This window comes from Vitis riparia, chromosome 14 (assembly GCF_004353265.1).
Source record: "Vitis riparia cultivar Riparia Gloire de Montpellier isolate 1030 chromosome 14, EGFV_Vit.rip_1.0, whole genome shotgun sequence".
Taxonomy (NCBI): domain Eukaryota; kingdom Viridiplantae; phylum Streptophyta; class Magnoliopsida; order Vitales; family Vitaceae; genus Vitis; species Vitis riparia.
In genome coordinates, this window is record NC_048444.1 from 16,386,309 (window position 1) to 16,408,661 (window position 22,353).

General features: G+C 33.0%; 1 long non-coding RNA gene across 1 annotated transcript; it reads left to right on the forward strand.

Annotated features, from left to right (window-relative positions):
* Positions 1–346: 346 nt before the first annotated feature.
* Positions 347–15,752, forward strand: LOC117929927. The gene is made up of 4 exons (XR_004653824.1): positions 347–416; positions 538–588; positions 4,708–4,801; positions 15,375–15,752. It is a non-coding gene; the product is annotated as an uncharacterized LOC117929927 (long non-coding RNA).
* The last annotated feature ends 6,601 nt before the right edge of the window (positions 15,753–22,353 follow it).

Below are 22,353 nucleotides of genomic sequence, written 5' to 3' on the forward strand. Positions count from 1 at the left end.
ATGTTATGCTTTTTCGGGGAAAAGATTTAAAACTTTTTTTTAAAAGGAAATAAACAGATTTTTCTGTAATTTTTCATGAATATTTTGCATTGAAGTGGTATTTGCCTTCATGTATGTTTAAAATTCATTATTTCTCTAATTTTATTGGTTTATCTATAATTCAATTGTTTAGAAAAATTTAATGTTTCAGTAATTTACCAAAAGCCCATGTTTTTACTTTAATAATGGTAAGCTACATTTGATAGCATATTGGTGTTTGGTTGGAACATTAACCATACTTTACCTTTTTCTGTTTTCCATTTTATGGTGTTATTTATCAATGTGGTCTTTGGTTTTTTTGTCATTCTAGATGCTTTGATGCCAACTTGCTAGAGATTCCAGTTGAAATCGAGAGCCCCGATCACCACTATTATCATGTATGGAACAAGCTTGCTTGATTTTGCATGTGTTTTTATACAAATCTTTCTTTTTGGGGCTATTTGCAACCATTTTTGAAGAAGATTATCTAAGGATAATGCCTTCATTCCTACTATGCAGCTTGCTTTTTTCACTAAAAGGAAAGTAGATGCTTTGGAAGAGCTGACTTGGGTAAGTGGGCTTAACTTGTATCAAAAACTATATTTGAAAACATTGTTTCCAAAATGATTGACCATGTTTTTTATCTTGATTGGTATTAAAAAAATAATTATCTTCATGTAATTATTACCTTTGAATTAGAAACTGCAATTACATAATTTATAGTTTGCAATTTCACAAAAGAACCCAAGTTTACCTTGAAACATTTAATGTGTTTCAAACTCCAACTACATTTGTGCATTGTGTCTGTTGTAGTAAACATTTTTACTTTTTGCAAGATAGTTATCCATAAATCATTTCAAAAATGTTAGTTATATGTGTATTCTAAGTTGAAACTTTTGAACAAGCTGGTAAGTCTTTGTTGTAAAATAAATTATAGGTGGTTTTGTTAGTCGAAACATTTTGTCAACTAGTTTCTAGTTTGTAGAGCAAGGACAATCTTGTTGGAAAGTGTCTTAAATTCCTAATTAGTATAGATTCCTTTTTGTAAAGAATATTGTATAGAATATTTCCTATGTTGATATTAGACTTCCTTATAGAATAAGGAAAGTTATTAGCAATATCTCTATAAATATTATAGGTCATAAGAGGAAAAAGTAAAGATGGGCTTGTAAAGACTATACGTGAGATGTGAGGTAGAATGGTAGACACTCAGTGGAATAAGTGGACTCATGGCTCAAGATGTAAATAAAAGGAATGGGGGTGGGGGGGAGGAGAACATAGGATGTTTTGGGAACCTAATAGTTATATCTGATTCCATTCTCTGTAATATTATCTATGGTATAATAGAATGATTCTCTCATGTGTGGATATAGAAATGTTTAGTTAAACCGTGTTAAAACCTTACATACTTTTGTGTGGATTATTTATCTTTGTTTTGAACTAACCATTAAAACTTCCATTGACAAAACAAATAAGTATCAAAGCATAGGTTGAAGATTTCTGAGAGAGTTAAAGAGAACAGAACACACAAGAGATAACGAAAGGAATTTTGGTTGAAGATGAAGTTGATTATCTCTTATGAGATGTGATACAAAAATGTGTATCATGGAGAGAGAAGATGACTTAATAGAATTGATCCAAGTGGAAATTATCAAAAAGACTTGATAAATTGCTGAATGAATATTTCATATATCTTAATGGTATTATACAAGCTATACAAGACTACTTAGGATAATCAACTATACAAAGTAATAGACAACCATACAGAATAATATGCAATGTATAAATCACAACTATACAATTAATTATGGTTGTATACACAGTTGTACAAAGCTGTAATTCATATTGTATAGAGCTATAAATCATAGCTAATCACAGCTGTATATGCTAACTATCCCCCTCAGTTGGTGCATAGATATCACATATGCCCAACTTGATAATGATGCATAAAATGGATCACTATAACAACATGATCATCATATCTGCCAATTGATTTGCACTCTTGATGTAGGGAACCTTTATCATAAGCCAAAATCTAGGTTATCCTTGATGTAATTACCATGAAGTTCAATATGCTTAGTGGATTGTTTGTATCGGATTATTGCAATCTCAATAGCTGTGTGTTTTCAAAAAAGAGCACCATAATATTTGGAACCAACCCAAGCTCACTTAAGAGAATTCTTAGTCAAGTAAGTTTCTGAGTTGCATGATGGAGTGCATAGTATTCAACTTCTGCACTAGACAACAAGACCACATTTGTTTCTCACTCCTCTAGTCACCAAATTTCCTCCTACGAATGACACATTCCCTGAAGTAGACTTTTTCTCCAATCTAGATCCGGCAAAGTTGGTCTATGTAACCCTCAATATATAGATGTCTGTGTCTGGAGAACATAAAACCTTTGCTTGGAGAGGACTTTGGTTTGGCCAAGATACGATTTACTACATTTATGTGTCGATCACTTGGATTATGCATGAATTGACTTACAACACTAACTACATATGATAAGTCAAGTCTAGTGTGGGTTAGATAGATTAATTTCCCCACAGTCTCTAATATCTTTCTTTGTTGGTTGGAATCTTATCAGGATAGATGTACAAGCAATGATTTAGCTTAATGGAGTATCTACAGGTTCATAAGTAGAGTTACTAATTTCAACCAAGAGATCTAATGTATACTTCCGTTGTGAGAGGAAAGAGTACTTGTTTGAATTAAGACACCTCAATGCCCAAGAAATATTTAGAGCACCCAAGTCCTTCTTGTAGCTACTATAAGAATCACTTTGCTTTCTTTCCTCTAACTATTAAGACGTTCAGTTTGCTTGTAGCTACTACGAGAATCACTTTTTCTTTCTTTTCCTCTAATAGTCTTTGAAGCGCTAAGGGCATAAGAGTTTGAGTACTTACCTAAGTGGGCTAATGAACATGAGGCACTAGGTTTTGCTAGGGGTCAAGAAGCTTTGAAGTCTTTTTCTTTCTTCTTTGTTTAGTCCTCCATTAGACCCTTTGGAATTTGAGGCCTCTTTGTTGGGACTATCTTCTTATTAGGCCATATGAGTCTATCCTCCCCATTGTCCATCTTATATGTTTCAGCTATTATTACCCTTCATAAAGGATTGTGGCTTCCCATGAAGTCTCTAATAGTTTCTCCTTTGCATCTCTTGGCTTCTTGCAATAAGCACAACATATTCTATCTTTATTATTTTGTGGTCTAAGGGTCTCATTCTTCCCATTTGTCTCTCTAGTAGCTACCTTGGGATCGACTTGACTATAGCTAGAACTAATCCTTCATTTGTTGGGGCTTCTAACATGACTATTCTCCTACTAGCTTCTAACCTTACAATTGAAAACACTTCGTTGAGGAATGGATGTGTTTCTTTTCTAAGATTCTGCACTCTAATTTGATCATATTCAACCTTTAATCCAAGAAGAAGTTAAAAAATTCTCTCCCTTTCAACAAACTTCTATAGCATGGTTGCATCTTCATTACATTTCATCTTGAAATTTTGATAATAATCCAAGTAAAGCTACTAACTTTTTAAGTACTTAATTACGTATAAAGTACCTTTTGATGGATGAGATCTTTGTTTTAATTTGTAAATCGAAGCAGCATCTTTTACCTTAGAGTATGATTTCTTAGCAACCTCCAAAATCTCTTCACATTTTGAGAACGTACAAGTCCCACTAATCTCCCATTATATTGAGTTCCAAAGCCAAGATGTTATCATTAAATCCTCTTCATCCTATGTAACAAACTTCAGTTCTTCTAGGCTTCGCACTAGTCCAAATAAATGTGTTAGCTTCCCCTTTCCTTTAAGGAATGTCTTACAAGTTGACTCTAAACCAAATAATTCTAGCCATTAAATGGCACCTAGAGATTTTGGTATTCAATGGTGGAAGAGTGGGTTGCGGTTTGATTGGAATTTTGGGTGGATAGATATGGACATTACTAGATATTTCAGACATATTGAGAAAGTGAATAAAAGCAGAGAGACTGTGGAAGAACCAGCAATGAAGGCTGTATTTCTCTATGTGAAGAGAACATGGGAGGACCAGCTATGAAGGTTGTATTTCTCTACGTCGATTTCAGCAATGAAGACCAAAATTGTTCAAAGTTGCAGAAAAGAAGACTGCACTTGGTTATGGTAATTAAGGTTGAAGAACAAAGAAGAAATTTCAACAGAAATCTTGCTCTGATACCATGTGAACATTCATGAAATTTTATTTCTTGTATTGATGGAGGAATTTTCAATGGATATATATGGAGTTTACGGGAAAAAATAAAGAAATTTTATCCTAGAATATGTTGAATATAGACACCATTAGTCAACTATACAAACAAGAACGGAACCCCTATATTTGTAGCCCTAATTTTGTCATTGATTGACAGCCTAAAATCAATCGCAATGAGTCAAGCTATCAATCAATCACAATCAAGCTGTGAATTTGCAGAGTCAACCAACACTGCATAATATAGGTTCTGCTTGGAAAACCTGCCTGGTGCTCTGAGAATTTTATGAACAACCACACTACTTAGACCTGTGTTGCACACTCTTTAATTGCAAGCTAAATTGTTTGTATCACCTATGGCTAATTTGAAATTGGTACTGACTTAGATTGAATTTTGATGAAAGTACATGGATTTCTCATTGTTTGGTTACTATTATAACATGCTTTAAGTCATATGCAGGATTATGCAATTGACTTTGCTGATGAAAATCATCCCATTAAAGCATTTCAATGTTGCTGTGGAAGTGAATTCTGCCGAGACATGAATGGGAAAGGTACTTCTATCTTATCTTGTAGTTTGAAGCAATTGTCCATATTCTTTAGGTGATTTTGAATTTTTGCAGTTCCCTTTGGCATTTTTCACCAAGCTTCCCTTGTTTATCCAAGGCAGAAAGACTTTTTTCTTTTAGAGAAGTAGAAGTCATTTAGGTCCCTTGCTGGAGCTTTTCAACTGCCTGAAAGCACTTATGAGTGGGAAAGTGCTTCAGTGTTTTTGATTAGCCACAAAACCACTCTGAAATAGAAGAGATTTGAGGCTTTGAAGCTCTTTTCTGCGGAATGGTGGTCCAGATGCTTTTGTAGCATAGCCTCAAGGGGGTTTTATACTCTTGATTTTTCTTGTTCCTTTTTGCATAACTCTTTTCACTTTTGTAACTAAAAATGAAAGCTTGGATTTGGGATGGATTTTGGGTTCCAATTAGATGCTTCCATGCAAATTTACGAAATGAAATCAAGGCCCAGATGCATTATGTTCCCCCAATTCAACCAATTCCTTGAACCATATACACCCTGATAGCAGGTGTGAAAAAAATATAGGCTGTAGGTACATTGTGATACCATGTGTTTAAATCTTATTTATCTCAGTTTCTGGGTTCTCATCAAGGGATCTGTCACTTTGTTTTAGCACTTTATTGAGCAGTTAGTCACTTAACAAAATATAACAATTAAATTTCAACCAAATTAATGTGCTATTATGTGCTGTGTTGTGGTCTAGTATATTATGTAGTAATGCGGTGCAGTGGTGGAGAAGAAAAAACATCCACACACACACACACACAAGATGTGATTTATGTGGAAATCTCAACTTGACGTGAAAACCATGAGCCTACTCAAGGTTGTGATGTGATCTACCATTGAAAGAATGATTACAAGAGCCTAGTTTAACCGAACATGAGTCCATCTGGATGCATAGCACTTCATATTTGATATGAAAAGTTTTCCATGAAACAATCAGGCATTCAAGAGTCTCAATGAACCTCTCTTTTAGATGAAGAAATGATCTCACAATGTTCTTCAAATTCCCCTCTCAAATTTCTCTCAAAACTGATTTTGATTTTAAACTTGGAGAGAATTGATATGAAAGGATACCTTTTACACATGGAGCCTTACTCAAGTAATGATGATATAAAGGGGCGTGCATCATCCTTCTTTTATTCAAACAAAGCCAGTGGTCCTAGTGAAACACTAGACTAGGTTAAATCTTTCATTTCATGGCAATCTAGTTAGGTCTTTTGGAAAGAAATTGGTAATTTGCTTAAATATCCTCCAGTAGGAGTTTTGTGCTTCCCATGAAATGAGAGGGTTTTCAATAGGTTTGAATAGAGTTTGTGTTAGGATTAATTGGTCTATCCTTTTGACTTTTAATTGTTTAGCAAATTTCCAGTTCATTTCAATATTCTAAAATCTCAATTCCATTACAGTGCAGAAAACTATAAAGTGAGACAGTATTTACATGGAAGCCTCCTTCTTAATCCTCTCACAACCTAAATGTGGGAAAGTAAAAAAGAGAACAACACACAAAGTTTATGTAGAAATACCTACCTATCCTGGTAAAATCATGGGTTGGATTTACAAATAATGTCCACCAAAAATAAACAAAAGATTAAAAAGAAAAGACCTTTACCTAATGAAGGTGGTGATTGTTTGTTTTTTCTCCTAGAAATATGAGCTATATGTCATTAAGTGTTTAAAACTATATGTTTTTATTGATATGTCAGTGTTGTTTTTTTTTTTGGTCTTATTTTATATGATCAAGATAAAAATATTTGAAAGCTAATAATTTAAAAAAAAAAAGTAATTTATTTAACATATTCTAAAATATAGCAAAAGCATAGACTTCATTACACTAATAAAAATTTTATAATGCTTAACTATGTAATTAGTTATGAAATTGTTAATTAGATAGTTTTAAAAAAAATCATTTCGAGTCTAAGTCTTATGATTTACCCTTATTATTTTCATATTTAAAAGGGGGAACCTACAAAAAATTATGGAATTTAATTTCATTTAGAAAGAAATGAGTTATGAGATAAAAATAGTAATTACATGTGGTAAAATTTATGTTTTGATTTTGAATTTGGAAATTTTTTTAGATTTATTTCTTATTCAAATTAATTTATTTTTGTATTGTTGGTTTTGTTTTTAGGAACAATGTATGAGAAAATTTTAGGTCTAATTTTTTTAAGATATAAGAGAAAAATGAACAAAAACAGAATCTATTTCATGAAATAAATTCATTTCTCATCCAAATTACATAAAATTAAAGTAGTTTACTTGTTTTTAAGACAAGCTTTTACAAAATTTTCAAAAATAAAATTGGTTTTATTTTGTGTGAAATTAGGTTTGAGTATTGAAACAAAGCCATAGGTTGACCAAGATTAAAAAGAAATTATAAAGTAACATTTTCAATTAAGAAAAAAAAAATCCATTCAAAAGAGTCACCAGTTAAAAAACAAACAGCTGTTGCACTAATATTTAATTCAGAAAAACAAACAAGCCTGAAGTATCTTCATTCCTACCCCAGACATGACCAAAATTTCAAATTGATGCACACTCTACTCAAACTGATGGGGGAAAGCCTTTTAAAGTTTATTCAAGGAAGAAATGGAAGACCTAAGTAAACTTTAAGTAGGATTAATATTAATTAGAATTGAATAGAGATTGATATTTGTTGGAGTCTAATTAGGATTAGCTAGTTGAGTTATAATATAATTAGAATTTGAGTCATGATAGGTTATTAGAGTCCTAGTAGACTTTGGATGTTATAAGTAGAATTAGAATCATAATAGGTTATTAGAGTCCTAAGACTTTGGATTTCTTAGAGAAGCCTATAAATAGGCTAATCAATGTAAATCAAAGGGATGAATTTGATGAATAATATTAAACTTTCTTTTATTGCAAGGTTGCAACCCTCAATGGTGAGACTCCATTGATTTTTTTCTTCTAGGTGAGACTCCTAGAAGGCCTTAGTGAGACTCTAAGGTTTTCCATCTTTTCTTCATTGTTTCTTCTTTCTCTCTATTTCTTATCTTATAATTTTCTCTACCATAAAGTTTATTCCTTGTTCCTCTCCTTACACCCTAAAAATAAAACCCTAGCCCACCTACCCTTGAGTGTAGGCAACTATCCTAGGGTTGTCCTACATTAATTTTGGTATCAGAGCCAAAATTCTTGGCTTGAAGGCATATGCAATTAAGGAGCGGAGCAACTTATGCAAGCATGAGTTCCAAAAAAACTTCTAGCAATCAAGATGCCGCTACAATACACTTGGAGGAAATTTCAGCCACACAACAATCCCACCAAGATGCTATAATACAACTAAATAGAAAACTTGATAAGATCATGAAGTTATTAAAAAAGAGCCAAGAAAAATGACCAATTGAAGAGGAGATCGCAAGTCATCAATTTAGACAATCGCCAAGTCGGTCACGCGAAGAACAAGACAATTTTATGATGGGGAATCAGAGAAGGGCCAAACTTTTTGAGCTAGATGATGATGTGACAAAAAAGGTACGACTTGAAGTTGCTGAATTTTATGGAAAACTAAATCCAACAACTTTTCTTGATTGGATTATGTCAATGGAAGATTACTTTGATTGGTATGCAATGCCCGAAAATAGAAAAGTTCGTTTTGTGAAGGCAAAGTTGAAAGGAGCAGCACGTCTATGGTGGCATAATATTGAGAATCAAGCTCATAGAACTGGCCAACCGCCTATTGACACATGGGACGAGATGAAGTTGAAGATGAAGGAGCACTTTCTCCCAACTGATTATGAACAACTTATGTATACAAAATTGTTTTCCCTTAAACAAGGTACCAAGTCCGTTGAAGAATATACAGAAGAATTTCATGAATTGAGCATTCAAAATCAAGTGCGGGAAAGTGATGCTCAACTTGCAGCCCGCTACAAAGCTGGACTTCGAATGGAGATTCAACTTGAGATGAGAGCTGCACACACTTATACCGTAGATGACGTTTATCAACTAGCCCTCAAAATAGAAGAAGGCCTCAAATTCCGGGTTTCCAAGCGTCCAAGTTCACAAATTGGGAGCACTTTCTCCAACAGGACAGCAAGCAAACCTTTAAGCACATCAAACTTCAGAACTCCTAATCATGTGAATGGTGGGGCAACACTCAACAAACTTCGAATGTGGCTTATAAGAATGGTAATAAGGGTAAAAATTCAATGAGTAATGGAGATAGAAAAGTAGACATGACTCCTTTATGCTTTAAGTGTGGTGGGCATGGTCATTATGCTGTTGTATGCCCAACCAAAGGTTTACACTTTTGTGTTGAAGAACCAGAATCTGAATTGGAAAGTTACCCAAAGGAAGAAGAGACCTACAATGAAGATGAAGTTAGTGAAGAATGTGGCTACTATGATGGTATGACGGAAGGACATAGTCTTGTAGTGCGACCTTTATTAACCGTTCCAAAAGTAAAAGGAGAAGAAGATTGGCGACGTACTAGCATTTTCCAAACACGTATTTCTTGCCAAGGGAGATTATGCACCATGATCATTGATGGAGGTAGCAGTTTGAACATAGCTTCACAAGAACTTGTTGAGAAGCTAAACCTTAAAACAGAGAGACATCCAAATCCATTCAGAGTAGCATGGGTTAATGACACCTCTATCCCGGTAAGTTTTCGTTGTTTAGTAACATTCCTTTTTGGTAAGGACTTTGAAGAGTCTGTATGGTGTGAGGTCTTACCCATTAAAGTAAGTCATATTTTACTTGGAAGACCTTGACCCTTTGATAGAAGAGTTCAACATGACGGCTATGAAAATACATATGCTCTCATACACAACGGACGTAAGAAGATCCTTCGTCCAATGAAAGAAGTCCCTCCAATTAAGAAGTCAGATGAGAATGCACAACCAAAAAAGGTACTTACTATGTGTCAATTTGAAAATGAGAGCAAGGAAACTAATGTTATTTTTGCTTTAATGGCTCAGAAAGTGGAAGAATTTAAAGAACAAGATAAGGAATATGTAGCAAACGTACGTTAAATCCTTGATGACTTTTCTGACTTGTGGCCTGCAGAGTTACCTAATCAACTCCCTCCTATGCGTGATGTACAACATGCCATTGATTTGATTCCCGATGCATCATTACCAAATTTACCAGCCTACAGAATGAATCCAACAGAGCATGTTGAATTGAAGAGGCAAGTTGATGAATTACTTACTAAAGGCTTTATTCGTGAAAGCCTAAGTCCTTGTGGAGTTCCTGCCCTACTTACACCAAAGAAGGATGTTTGGAAGGTTATCAAACAATGTCTGTCAAGTAGGAAAAGGTTCAAAGCAAAATACGGGGTTATATACGCCATTACCAATTCCATCCAAACCTTGGGAAGACTTGAGCATGGATTTTGTATTTGGATTACCAAGGACACAACGGGGCTTTGATTCTATATTTGTTGTGGTTGATAGATTTTCCAAAATGACACATTTTATCCCATGTAAGAAGGCTTCAGATGCTTCTTATGTTGCTGCCTTATTCTTTAAAGAAGTAGTTCGATTGCATGGATTACCACAATCCATTGTTTTTGATCGTGATGTCAACTTTATGAGCTATTTTTGGAAAACCTTGTGGGCCAAGGCAGGTGCTCAATTAAAATTTTCAAGTTCTTTTCATCCTCAAACTGATGGACAAACAGAAGTTGTCAATCGCAGTCTTGGTAATATTTTGAGATGCATTGTGAGAGATCAATTGAGAAATTGGGATAATGTCTTACCACAAGCCGAATTTGCTTTCAATAGCTCCACTAATCGTACTATTGGGTACTCACCTTTTGAAGTGGCATATGGGTTGAAACCTAAGCAACCTATTGATCTTATACCATTACCTACTTCTGTCCGCACCAGCCAAGATGGTGATGCATTTGCACGTCATATACGAGATATACATGAAAAGGTACGAGAAAAAATCAAAATCAGCAATGAGAACTATAAAGAAGCAGCAGATGCACATCGAAGATATATTCAGTTTCAAGAAGGTGATCTAGTGATGGTTCGTTTACGACCAGAAAGATTTTATCCGAGCACATATCAAAAGCTTCAAGCTAAGAAAGCGGGTCCATTTCGGGTACTAAAGCGGTTGGGTGAGAATGCTTATTTGTTAGAGCTCCCTTCAAACTTGCATTTTAGTCCAATATTTAATGTGGAAGATTTGTATATCTACCATGGCCATCACAACGATGTAAGTGAAAAGTTGGATCTTCAATTACCACCTACTCTTAGCCCACGTCCTGAGATCGAGTATGTTCTTGATGATCAACTTGTTCTCGACAAGGTGGATACCAAAAATTTTTGGTGAAATGGCGAGGGAAACCACATTCTGAGAATACATGGATTACGACAACGGATTTTCAGAAGATTAACCCCGATCTCTATGAATTGTATCAAGCATCTAACTCGTCGGAGCCGAGTTCTTTCAAGCCGGGGAGAATTGATGGGGGAAAGCCTTTTAAAGTTTATTCAAGGAAGAAAGGGAAGACCTAAGTAAACTTTAAGTAGGATTAATATTTGTTGGAGTCTAATTAGGATTAGCTAGTTGAGTTATAATATAATTAGAATTTGAGTCATGATAGGTTATTAGAGTCCTAGTAGACTTTGGATGTTATAATTAGAATTAGAATCATAATAGGTTATTAGAGTCCTAGTAAACTTTGGATTTCTTAAAGAAGCCTATAAATAGGCTAATCAATGTAAATCAAAGGGATGAATTTGATGAATAATATTAAACTTTCTTTTATTGCAAGGTTGCAACCCTCAATGGTGAGACTCCACGGATTTTTTTCTTCTAGGTGAGACTCCTAGAAGGCCTTAGTGAGACTCTAAGGTTTTCCATCTTTTCTTCATTGTTTCTTCTTTCTCTCTATTTCTTATCTTATAATTTTCTCTACCATAAAGTTTATTCCTTGTTCCTCTCCTTACACCCTAAAAATAAAACCCTAGCCCACCTACCCTTGAGTGTAGGCAACCATCCTAGGGTTGTCCTACATCACAAACACTCTACTCAAAATTTTGAAACTAGAAGTAACAAAGATGAAAAATCTATTCCTTGTACCTTTCCCTTGAAACATGAAGGGTTTAATGGGGTATTTATAGACCCTGTTAAGCTGGAAACTGTAATTGAGTCAAATTAAGCTTGAATTGATTTGTCAAGCCTAATTTTGCTTGAAATTAATTTATAGTCACTCTGTTGACAGCTTTTCTTTCAAGCCATTACTCATAAATCATTTTTTGAAGCATTTAGAAAAATAAATTTTGGAACCATGTATGCAATGAAAACCCCCAAACTCATCTCACAATCAATGCTGTGAAGCAAAAATAATCAACTGAAGTTGTTGGGATTGAATAGGATGTCAACCATTTTGTAGCAGAATAGTCAATTGTATCATATGTCAACCTTTTAGTAGCAGAACTGTCAATTTTTTCATACAAGGACAAAATCCCAAAAAAAACTTCAACACCAAATTATATATGACCAAGTATCTGAAACATCAGCTGCTTCTAGAACATGATATGAAGCCAACCAGTCCATGTATGTTTGCCAGCACAGATTCTGTGAGCAACACCTGCTCACCAATTGGAACATTACAAGAGTGATGACAAGCTAAAATCACAGAATCCCTTATCTGAATGCAAATACATTACTTATAACTCAAACACATAGGCATGCATAGAGAAAACACAAGAAACAAATCAATGCATAGTGCCAGAGTCATTGCTCTAGCTACTCAAGCTTACACTGGTAAACTACCTGCCACAACAGATGAGATTGCCTGTGTTCTACTGAGTCAAAGCACAGGCTCCTCCATGTGTTGCTCCTCTACAACCATCAGTGTTGTCACGTGCAATTAAGACCACTGTTGACATTGAAATTGCTAATACGTAGGTCTGTGGAGTCATTTTAGCTTTATGGCAGTAGTAGTCCTCCCTCTTTCCATGGGTGAGTGTCTAAGTTTGCTGCACTTCTAGCAACCTCTAGCATTTCATATGGCACCTTGTGGTTGCACCACCTGTTGACATGGAACAGCTTATCTGACACCGAGTCAACCTTGCTTTCGATTTGTTACTTTTCCCTGCAAACCAATGCCAGGCTGATGAGACCTCTGCTGGGCATCTCATTCTAGATGTACTTGTTGTACTCTTCCTCAACCATCCTCAGTTGTTAACCCATTAAGCATAGCAATACAGCCTCATGAGGATCCACTAATAGGTGGTGGATGAAAACTCAAACAAGCTGCCTTGAGAAGGCACAGAGCTCAAATGCAGTCATAGAAATATTGTGCTGCTCAACCTCACAGGCTAAACTGCCATTAGCCCTCTGCAGGCCACTTAAACTGGGTGGTGGGTTGTTCTTCAGCTTCCTATCCCTAGGTGGTCCTCATGTTGATCTACTAGCCAGCAGAAAAAATCACAATGCATACTATGCTTGTAGGCACATGGTTTGGAATTCACACTAACCGTCAAGCAAAAGCAGCAAAATTCACATGACTCTTATAAGACTAGAAAGTACAAATCAAGTGTCTGATTATCTGCCTCTCCAGGAAGTCCACATAGATGCAAAGACAGACACCCTAACACAGCAGTGCACTTTTATTATTAATCATGGATAGGTAATATAATTTTTTAGAGAATGATATCCTACCAAGGGCTCATGGTGACCTCCTGCTAACCTTCTTCTCATGAACCAAGATGAATTAGTATAGCCATTCCAACAAGTTCATGAGGAATTAACCTCCTATATTTTCAAGATTCCGTAAAAACAGTGTTCTATACCACTTACCATGATTCCTTTCTAGATACTACCCCTTGGTGCAGTTTTCTTACAAGTTGTTGAGAGGCAGATCATTGCTCCAATAGTCACCCTGGAGTCTGATTGTTTGCAGTCTCCACCCTTATTCCTTTCCTGAGGATAGCCTCACTTTTAATTATAAACAAATGGGAGGGGACACATAGTATATTTCCAAAGGGGGGAGAGTCACACTGATTCAGAGCACTTTATTCAATTTGCCTATCTACTTTATGTCTTTATTCTGGATGCTGAGGAAATTGAGTTTGAGGTTGGAATGGATTCAAAGGAATTTCCAATGGGTGGAGGGAACTTAGAAAGAAAGCCCCATTTAGTGAAGTGGGCTCTTGTTTGGCTCAGATTAGAGAAAAAGGGGCTTGGGAGTTAGATGTCTTTCTTTGCTCAACAAGGCTCTTCTTAGCAAGTGCATGTGACGGTTTGCAATGGAAAGGGAGGCATTTTGGAAGCAAATTATAAGTGGAAAATATGGGGAAGTTGAAGTGGGGGGTGGGGGGGTTTGTTTGTTCTAAGGAAGTGAGTGATAGGTATGAGCTTGGGTTGTGGAAAGCCGTAAGGAAATTATGGGTGATTATTAACGGTAGAGTCTCCTTTTCTGTGAGCAATGGGGAAAAGGTAAAGTTTTGGAAGGATAAGTAGTGTGGTAATGAACTGTTGTGTGTTTCTCTCAGATATATGGAATCAACCTAATGTTGGATGTTGTTGGACTCCTAGCTTCTCTAGGCATCTAAATGATTGAGAGATTGAGATTGTGAAGTGATTCCTATCGAGGCTTCAAGAAAAGGTGGTGAATGGGGAAGGAAAAGTTAAGGTGATCTGGTTGAAGACAAAGAGTGGTTCTTTCTCTGTGAAGTCCCTTTACGCTTTCTTAGAGCTTGGGAGTTCAGCCCCTTTCCTAGTAGATGTTGTTTGAAACTCTTGGGTTCCACCTAAGGTGAGTTTTTTTGTTTGGGAGGTGTTGTGGGGTAAAACTTTGACCTTAGATCAGCTTCAGAGAGGGGGTTTGTTGACTAATAGATGCTTCCTTTGTCATATCTAAAAGTCGATTGACCACATTCTGCTACATTGTGGTAAGGCGAGGGTTTTGTGTTAACTTTTGTTCCCTTTTTTGGTGTATCTTGGATGTTATCTTCCTCAGTAAGAGAGACCTCATTAGGATGGTGTGGATCCTTCATTGAAAGGAAATATAAAAAGGTGTGTGGAGCAACCCCTTTGCGCCTCTTTTAGACAATTTGGAAGGAGAGAAATAGATCATTTGAAAATGAGGAGCTCTCTAACCAATGACTTAAAAGCTTGTTTCTTAGTAACTTGTTATCTTGGACAAAGTTGTACATAACTGAAGGCCCAATGTCCTTGTGTGACTTTCATTTTGATTGGTTGAGTTCTCATTAAGGTAGCAAGTAGTTTTTTTGTTTATCCCTTTCCTTTTTTGCCATCTTTTGGTGGTCATTGTGTACGTCATGTGTACTTTGGTATGCTTTTTTTTTTTGTTTTACAACTTTTAATGCATTCTTTTAAAATACTAGATATTTTAGTAAACGATAGTAAAACCCCAGAACTAATATTAAATAATAAATCATCAATTGTGTTGTGATGGCTCTAATGTCTGTAATGGTCTGGACCTAGATGTTGGATTGCAACTTCAACTGGTATGGAACCAAGAGAAACACAGTTCCACAACCAGTAGTTACTACCTGTTTTAAAAACCCTTCATTGATGCTAGCTAATATTATTTTGCTGATGCAGGAATTAAAGCTTCTGACTCAGAGAACTCAGCTAAAGCTTCTGCCATAAACAACTCCATCAAGGGTGTTGTGAAATCTCGATGAAACTCTGCTGGGGTAGCAAAACTAACCACAAACACATGTCACAGGGCTTGGAATTGAATACAAACACGATATTCGACATTCGGAGCACAAAATATTTGCAGTTTCCCATGAACATCAGGGCCGATCTTTCTAGAAAAAGGAAGTACAGAACAAAAATAAGGGGATTCTGAAGTTGCAGGATGACTGTTTTCACTATATGCTACACTGGTACTGTTGACATTCTGAAGTTGGCCAACAATTTTAAAGACCCGAGTTTTAGAAAGGAAACAAAATTCCTTAGTAGAACCTTTACTCAGATCACGAATCTCTACTACTACTATTACTACTGCTGCTAATAATGATAAAGTCACCGTCAATTTGATACTAATTGTATACCGAACAAAGAAATCTTCATTCTTATTTATAGAACTCCACAAACAAACCAAAGATTACTACTATGTTTGATGTAAGAACTGACCCAGTGTCCATTTTGATACATATCATGTTCTCTGTTTTTAAAATTAAAAAAAAAAATTAATAGTTTTTATATAAGACATTGGAACTTTTAGAGATTTTTAAAAGTAATGATTTTAAACATTATTTAAAAAAATAATGATTTTAAAAATTATTTTAAAAAAAATAAAGAATAAAATTTTTTCTACTATCTCAAAGTTTGAGAATTTTGAAAATAATTCTTAAAAATATAAGGCAAATATATACTTTTTATACAAAATATTTAGCTTTTGTATAGAAGTTTTTTTATTTTAAAAATAAAAAGCATGAAGTGTATCTTGAAGACTTTTTATTTTTTATTTTTTATCAAAAGCGAATTAATCTATTAATTGAATAACTCTCACTTTTCAATTGACAACAAAACGTGATGAGTGGAATTTATAATTTTTTTATACTTAATAAATAAGTTCAATTGATAAATAATTTTTAGGATTTTCCTTTTAATAGTGATAGTAATGATTTTTTTCTTATAATAATAATAATAATTTATTATTATTATTATTATTATTATTATTAAAATAAACAAACTTTTTAGTAATAAGTTTAAAAACAAATATTCTTAAATGATTGCAACAAATAGGATGTTTCGTAATATATGTTTTTATGGTAACAAGTTGGGTTTTTGTATCAAGTATGTTTTTGTTACAAAAAAATTTCATCGTGGGATTGTTGCAATAAATCCGTCACTAATTAATTTTATCAACAAATAAAAAAAATGAATAATATTTGTGATGACAAAAATAATCTATTTAGGGTAAAAAAACAAAAAAAAAAAACTCGTTCTTTGTGGTAATATAATATCTTTAGTCACGAATCTTTGTTTTCCTAATAAAAAATAATTAATCATAGGCTTTATAGCAATGAAGTCCCAAAAAAACTTTTTTGTCCCAAAAATTCTTTTATAATGAATTATCATATTTTAATCATGACTTAGTGACAAAATCTCATATTTATTGTAGTGTATAGTTTTCTTTACAACGAATATAAACTTCATCCTTAAAAGAACTATGGTAGCAAAATATGAAACTTCTTGTTGTAGATGAAGCTCATTTCAACCCTCACGTAGACAATTGGTTTCAGAATGAAATAGGCAAAGCCTTGGGTCCAATACAATTTAGCCAAATTTTATTGAATATTATGTCCTCCAAACCATTTCACCCATTTTCTATATGATATAAATATCTTTATTTTCAGAAAAAATTACTAAGAGATGTCATTGAACTATCAAGAAAGAAAGACATTAAGGAAAACATGTCATTGATCATATTAAAGTAATTATAATCACACCTATACTTTATGAAAAATTAATAATTTTGAAAATGCCTATTTGTTGTACCTTATTGGCATTGGTATGAACATATCATACTAGTACATTAACATCATTCACTCAATGTATTGAAATTGCTTAATCATTTTTATACAAAAAAATTATAAGTCTTGTAAAATCAAATTAGTACTTCATTTGGTTTCTAAGATGGTTTATAATACAAGTATGTTAGAGAATATAATATGATCATATAAAATTATCAATTTCATAAAAAAAGTTGAAAATTTTTTGAGTTACGTTTTATTATGATGTATTATAATGTAAGTATATTTATATTATAATCATAATATTATTTTTTGCATAACTATATTTTGTAACCATATTAATAGTATTAGAGAAACTTTTTGTAGACCTCATTGACATCCAACACATTATACACATTAACATCGTCCACTCAATGCATCGAAAAAAAGGAAAAAATGTGTATATAAAAATTAAGAAAAAAACCCTATGCAAAGGAAAAAAGAAATATAAAAATTATATAATTTTTAAAAATTATTTTAGGGCTTATTACACTTTATCCCCGGACCTATAACATGTTTTGCATATTGCCTCACCGAGTTTAAAATCGAGCAATTTGTCATTTATGCTTTATAATTGTATGCAATGTACATTTTTGAAGTGACGATGTTATCTTAATTGGGCGGAAGGAACATATGCTTTCCATGTGACCTATTTAAGTAAGGGCAAAAGTGTCATTTCATTTTAAAACCCTAATCAAGCCCTCCTTTGCATTCGTTCTCCTCCTCTTCTTTCTTTCTTCCTCCCTAAATTGCAATCGAATCATAGCCGAATCCCCAAATTGCAACCAAAGCATATTAGGGAGTGAAAATTGCAAGAAAATTGTGATAATGCAACATTTTTCTAAACTTTCCTCTTCCTCTTCTTCTTCCTATCTCTTCACTTTTTCTCTCTCATTTTCCTTTCTCCCAAAAATTCCACGTTATAAAAGCATGGGTCGGTGTTCAGCTTGATTTTTTTCCCCAAATTTCTTCTAATCTTCTAAAACATCAAAACGAAACCCTAACCCTAAAACGGAAGCATAACATAAAAATGAAATCTAACCCTAAGTTTGTTGTATACATGTGTTGTGTGATTTGGTCGTTGTGTTAAGTTTGTTTGTTTATTGTTGTTTTTGTGGGTTTTTGTACTTTGTTTGGTTGGCGAGAAAATCAATTGATTTTTTTTCCTTTATAGATTTTGAATCTAAGACTACTTGAATTAGTTGAAGAGATTTTTTAATAATATTGTTATTTTTTTGGTAAAATTTTTTGAGTTTGGTTCCAATCACCATAAGATTTGTAATCCTATTCGTCAGAATTCTAATTTCTCATGCCAAAATTCTAGGAAAATTCCAATTAATGATCGAAGGAGGAAGAGGGTTGAGGATTTGAGTGTTTTGAAATGAAATGATTGTTTTGCCCTCGATCACGTGGAAAACACATGTCTTTCCGTTCAAAAAAAAAAATGTTGTCTCTAAAAAAATGCACTTTGCATGCAATTATAAATGATGAAAAGTACATTGCTCGATTTTGAACTCAATGAGGCAATGCGCAAAACACGATATACTTTGGGGGGTAAAGTGTAATAAACTCATTATTTTATTATAAAAAATAAAAAATGATTGAACATTCTTCATCATTTTCTAATTCTTTTAGACAATCCAAATAAAAAATTAAACATTTTATCTTCGTCAAACTCAATACAAAAACATGATTTACCAATTTAAAATTAGAAAAAAATTATGAAAAAAAAATTATCATTCTTATTACAGAATTATGAAACTTGTTTGTTTTTAATAAAAGCAAAAATTATAGTAAAAATATAAATGTATCCAAAAACATAGTAGATGTTGTTTTGAAAATATTTTTTACAAGTATTTTGGTTTTAAACAGAAAATTAAAATCCAAAATTCTGGTTTAAAAATTGAGTATTAATGATTATAATTAATGGGGGCCACATGCTTTAAATGTTTTGAAAAAAAATATTAGGTGCTTTAAATGCCTTCAAGTTCACATATTTTCTTACTTTTTTTTTTCTTCTTCTTTAAGATATTTCATGTTTTTCTTTTTGTTAAGGTTTTTGTGGTTGTTTTAGCAAGTGGCTTTTTTGTTGGACTTTCTTTTAGTTGTTTTCCATTGAGATTTTTACCATTGTTTTTTTGCTATGGTTTTTTTATGGGTTTTGGTTGGGGGTTTTAGTAGTGGGATTATGACTGAGGGTTTTCTGTAATGATATTTTGGTTAGGGTTTTTTTACCATTATTTTTAGTTTGGGATTTTTGCAAATATTTTTTGTTGGGATTTTGGTTAAGGTTTTTGTAATGGGATTTTTCTTGTGAGTTTTTTTTTTTTTTTTTTTTTTGGTGGTGCCATTTTAGTTGAGGTTAAACTTCTAAAATGTGAAGATAAGATCTTGAAGTCTAGCAATCTAATATTTTAATTCTTGATAAACATTTTAATTAAGAACGTAATCTTAATAAAGTTTTATTATAGATAAAATGAAAATTAAAACATAGTTAAGTTCTTTTTAAATAAAACTTAACAATAGTGTACTTTAGGTTATATTATGATTGAGAACTTAACCTTAATTATGTTTTTTGTAAACCAAACTTAACTCTAGTATAGTTCAAATGAACATCCTTAATGAAAAATCAACCTTTGTTAAATTTGTAATAAATAAATAAAATTTAATCCAAGTAAGCATCTCTAATGAAAACAAAAATGAGTTTGTGGATCCTGCATTTCTGATCATGCGCTTCCACTTGATGGCGAGCTCGATTTTTATTTGAAAAATGATTTATTTTTATTTTTTAGAAAAAAAACTTGGAGTTGCCACTTATTTTTGTTTTACTATTTTTTTTTAAGGGAAAACAAAATAAGAAAAAAAAACCCTAAATGTGACTCCTTATTTTGGAAAAGGTGGTCTACAAAAAAAAAACCAGATTGAGTTCGAGGGTTAGGTTACTTATCGGGAAGGTACGGTAAAGACCGTAACACCCCTCTAAGTCCCTAAAGATGAGTTTCTACTAATAAAATGAGGCAAGTACGACGATTGATAAGTAAATCAATGAATACTGAATGAAAATCACAACAGAATACCCGAATGAATATAAGAGGCAAAGAATGTACCTGAGTGATGAACTGATTTATTTCATGGGAAGCAAAGGTTAGTGAACAAACTCAGAGTAATCATGTGCATATCACAAAACAGAATGAATCAATCATGTATAGCAATCAAATTAAATCAATCAATCAATCAATCATATAATCACATATGTTGGGCCCCCACCAAAGCCCGATTTATTTTGTATGAATTAATATCACAAATTCCATTATTTTGGAATTATGAAAAATCCATTCATGCTTATTAAAAAAAAACAAAAAAACAAAAGAAAAAAAACGAAAGATTATTTGAAAACCAGAGTGGAATTAAAACTGTTTGAGAGAAAACTGGATTTTTGAGATTTATTTGAAAATTGGAGTCCCGAAGATTACTTGAAAATCGGAGTCTTGGGAGTTAAATTTAAGAATTAGAATTCTTGGAGATTAAATTTGAGAGAAATTAGAATTTTGAAAAATTGTTTGAGAAATACAAATTATGAAAATTAAATTATAAAAAATGGAATCTCGGAAATTATTCGAAGGTGGTATTTTTTTTTTAAATTAAACAAATAAAATGATAATAATAATAATAATAATAATAATAATAATAATAATAATAATAATAATAATAATAATAATAGATAGATAGATAAATAAATAAATAACTAAATAAATGTGAGAATTGGAATTTTGGAAATTAGAAATTAAGTTTGAAAATTGGAAAATTGGAATATCATAAATTAAGAACTAAATTTGGAAATCGGAATTTTTAAGAATGATTTAAAGATGGAATTTTAAAAACAAATAAATAAATATAATAATAATAAAAACAAAAATAATAATTATTAAATAAATAAATGTGAAAATTGGAATTTTGGAAATTATTATAAAAAGCAAAATTGAGAATGGAATTTCGGAAAATTAAATTTCGAAAATTGGGATTTGGGAAAATTATTTTGAGAATAGAATTTTGAAAAATTAATTTTTTTTTTTTTAAAAAAATGAAATATCGGAAAATTAGAATTTTGACGAATTATTTTAAAAAGTAAATTTGATAATGGAATTTTGGAAAGTTAAATTCCGAAAATTGGAAGCTTGGAAAAATTACTTTGAGAATGGAATTTTGGAAAAGTAAAAAAAAATGGAGTTTTGGAAAATTAAGTTGGAAAATTGAAAATATGGAAGTTAACTTTTGATATCAAAGCATGAAGAATAACACAAAAAAAAAAAAAAAAAAAAAAAAGACACATGGTGGATTAACTTAAATGGCTTTACCAAACCATATACAAGATGACCTCATTGTTGGTGGAGATTTTTTTTTTCTTTTTTGCCAACTTGTTGGGTCCCTTAAACAACCAGGAATTCATTTTCTTATGTCTTTTAACCACATTAGGTCTCTTAATGCTTCCCATCACTCCCTTCAATTGCAATCATTTTCCTCCACTCAAATCTAACAAAAAAAAAAAAAAAATCATTTTGAAATACAGGGGACCGAGCAGCTAATACCAACTTATACGCATGAAAACTTTTCCCTAGCCACATCAAAAACAACATCTGAACCTTTCATATTTTCCAGCAACACACCAAAATGCTTTCTCCTCAAAGAAAAAGAAATCTTCTTGGCACTCTCATAGAAGTAATCATCTGTCAATTTTTGCTGGTTTTTGGTAGAGAAGATGGAGGCAGCAGTGGAGTAGTCAAAGCCGTCAAGCAATTGGTCCATTCTCCTTCTCACGGCATCAATCTCTTCAGGTCTTGAAAACGATTCAATCACAAGAAACCCTTAAGAATGGAATGAGTGGAGCTGTTCTAGACTCGATTTTCCTGAAATCCCCATGGCTGCCGATATTGGTGGGTGGGTGGTGGTGGGTATTGGACTTGTTGAGGAGATGATGGAGGGGGTAAGGTGATGGATACCCGGAATAGAGGAATGCAGGGAAGAACCAAAACAGGGGCAAGCATGAAAGTAAATCC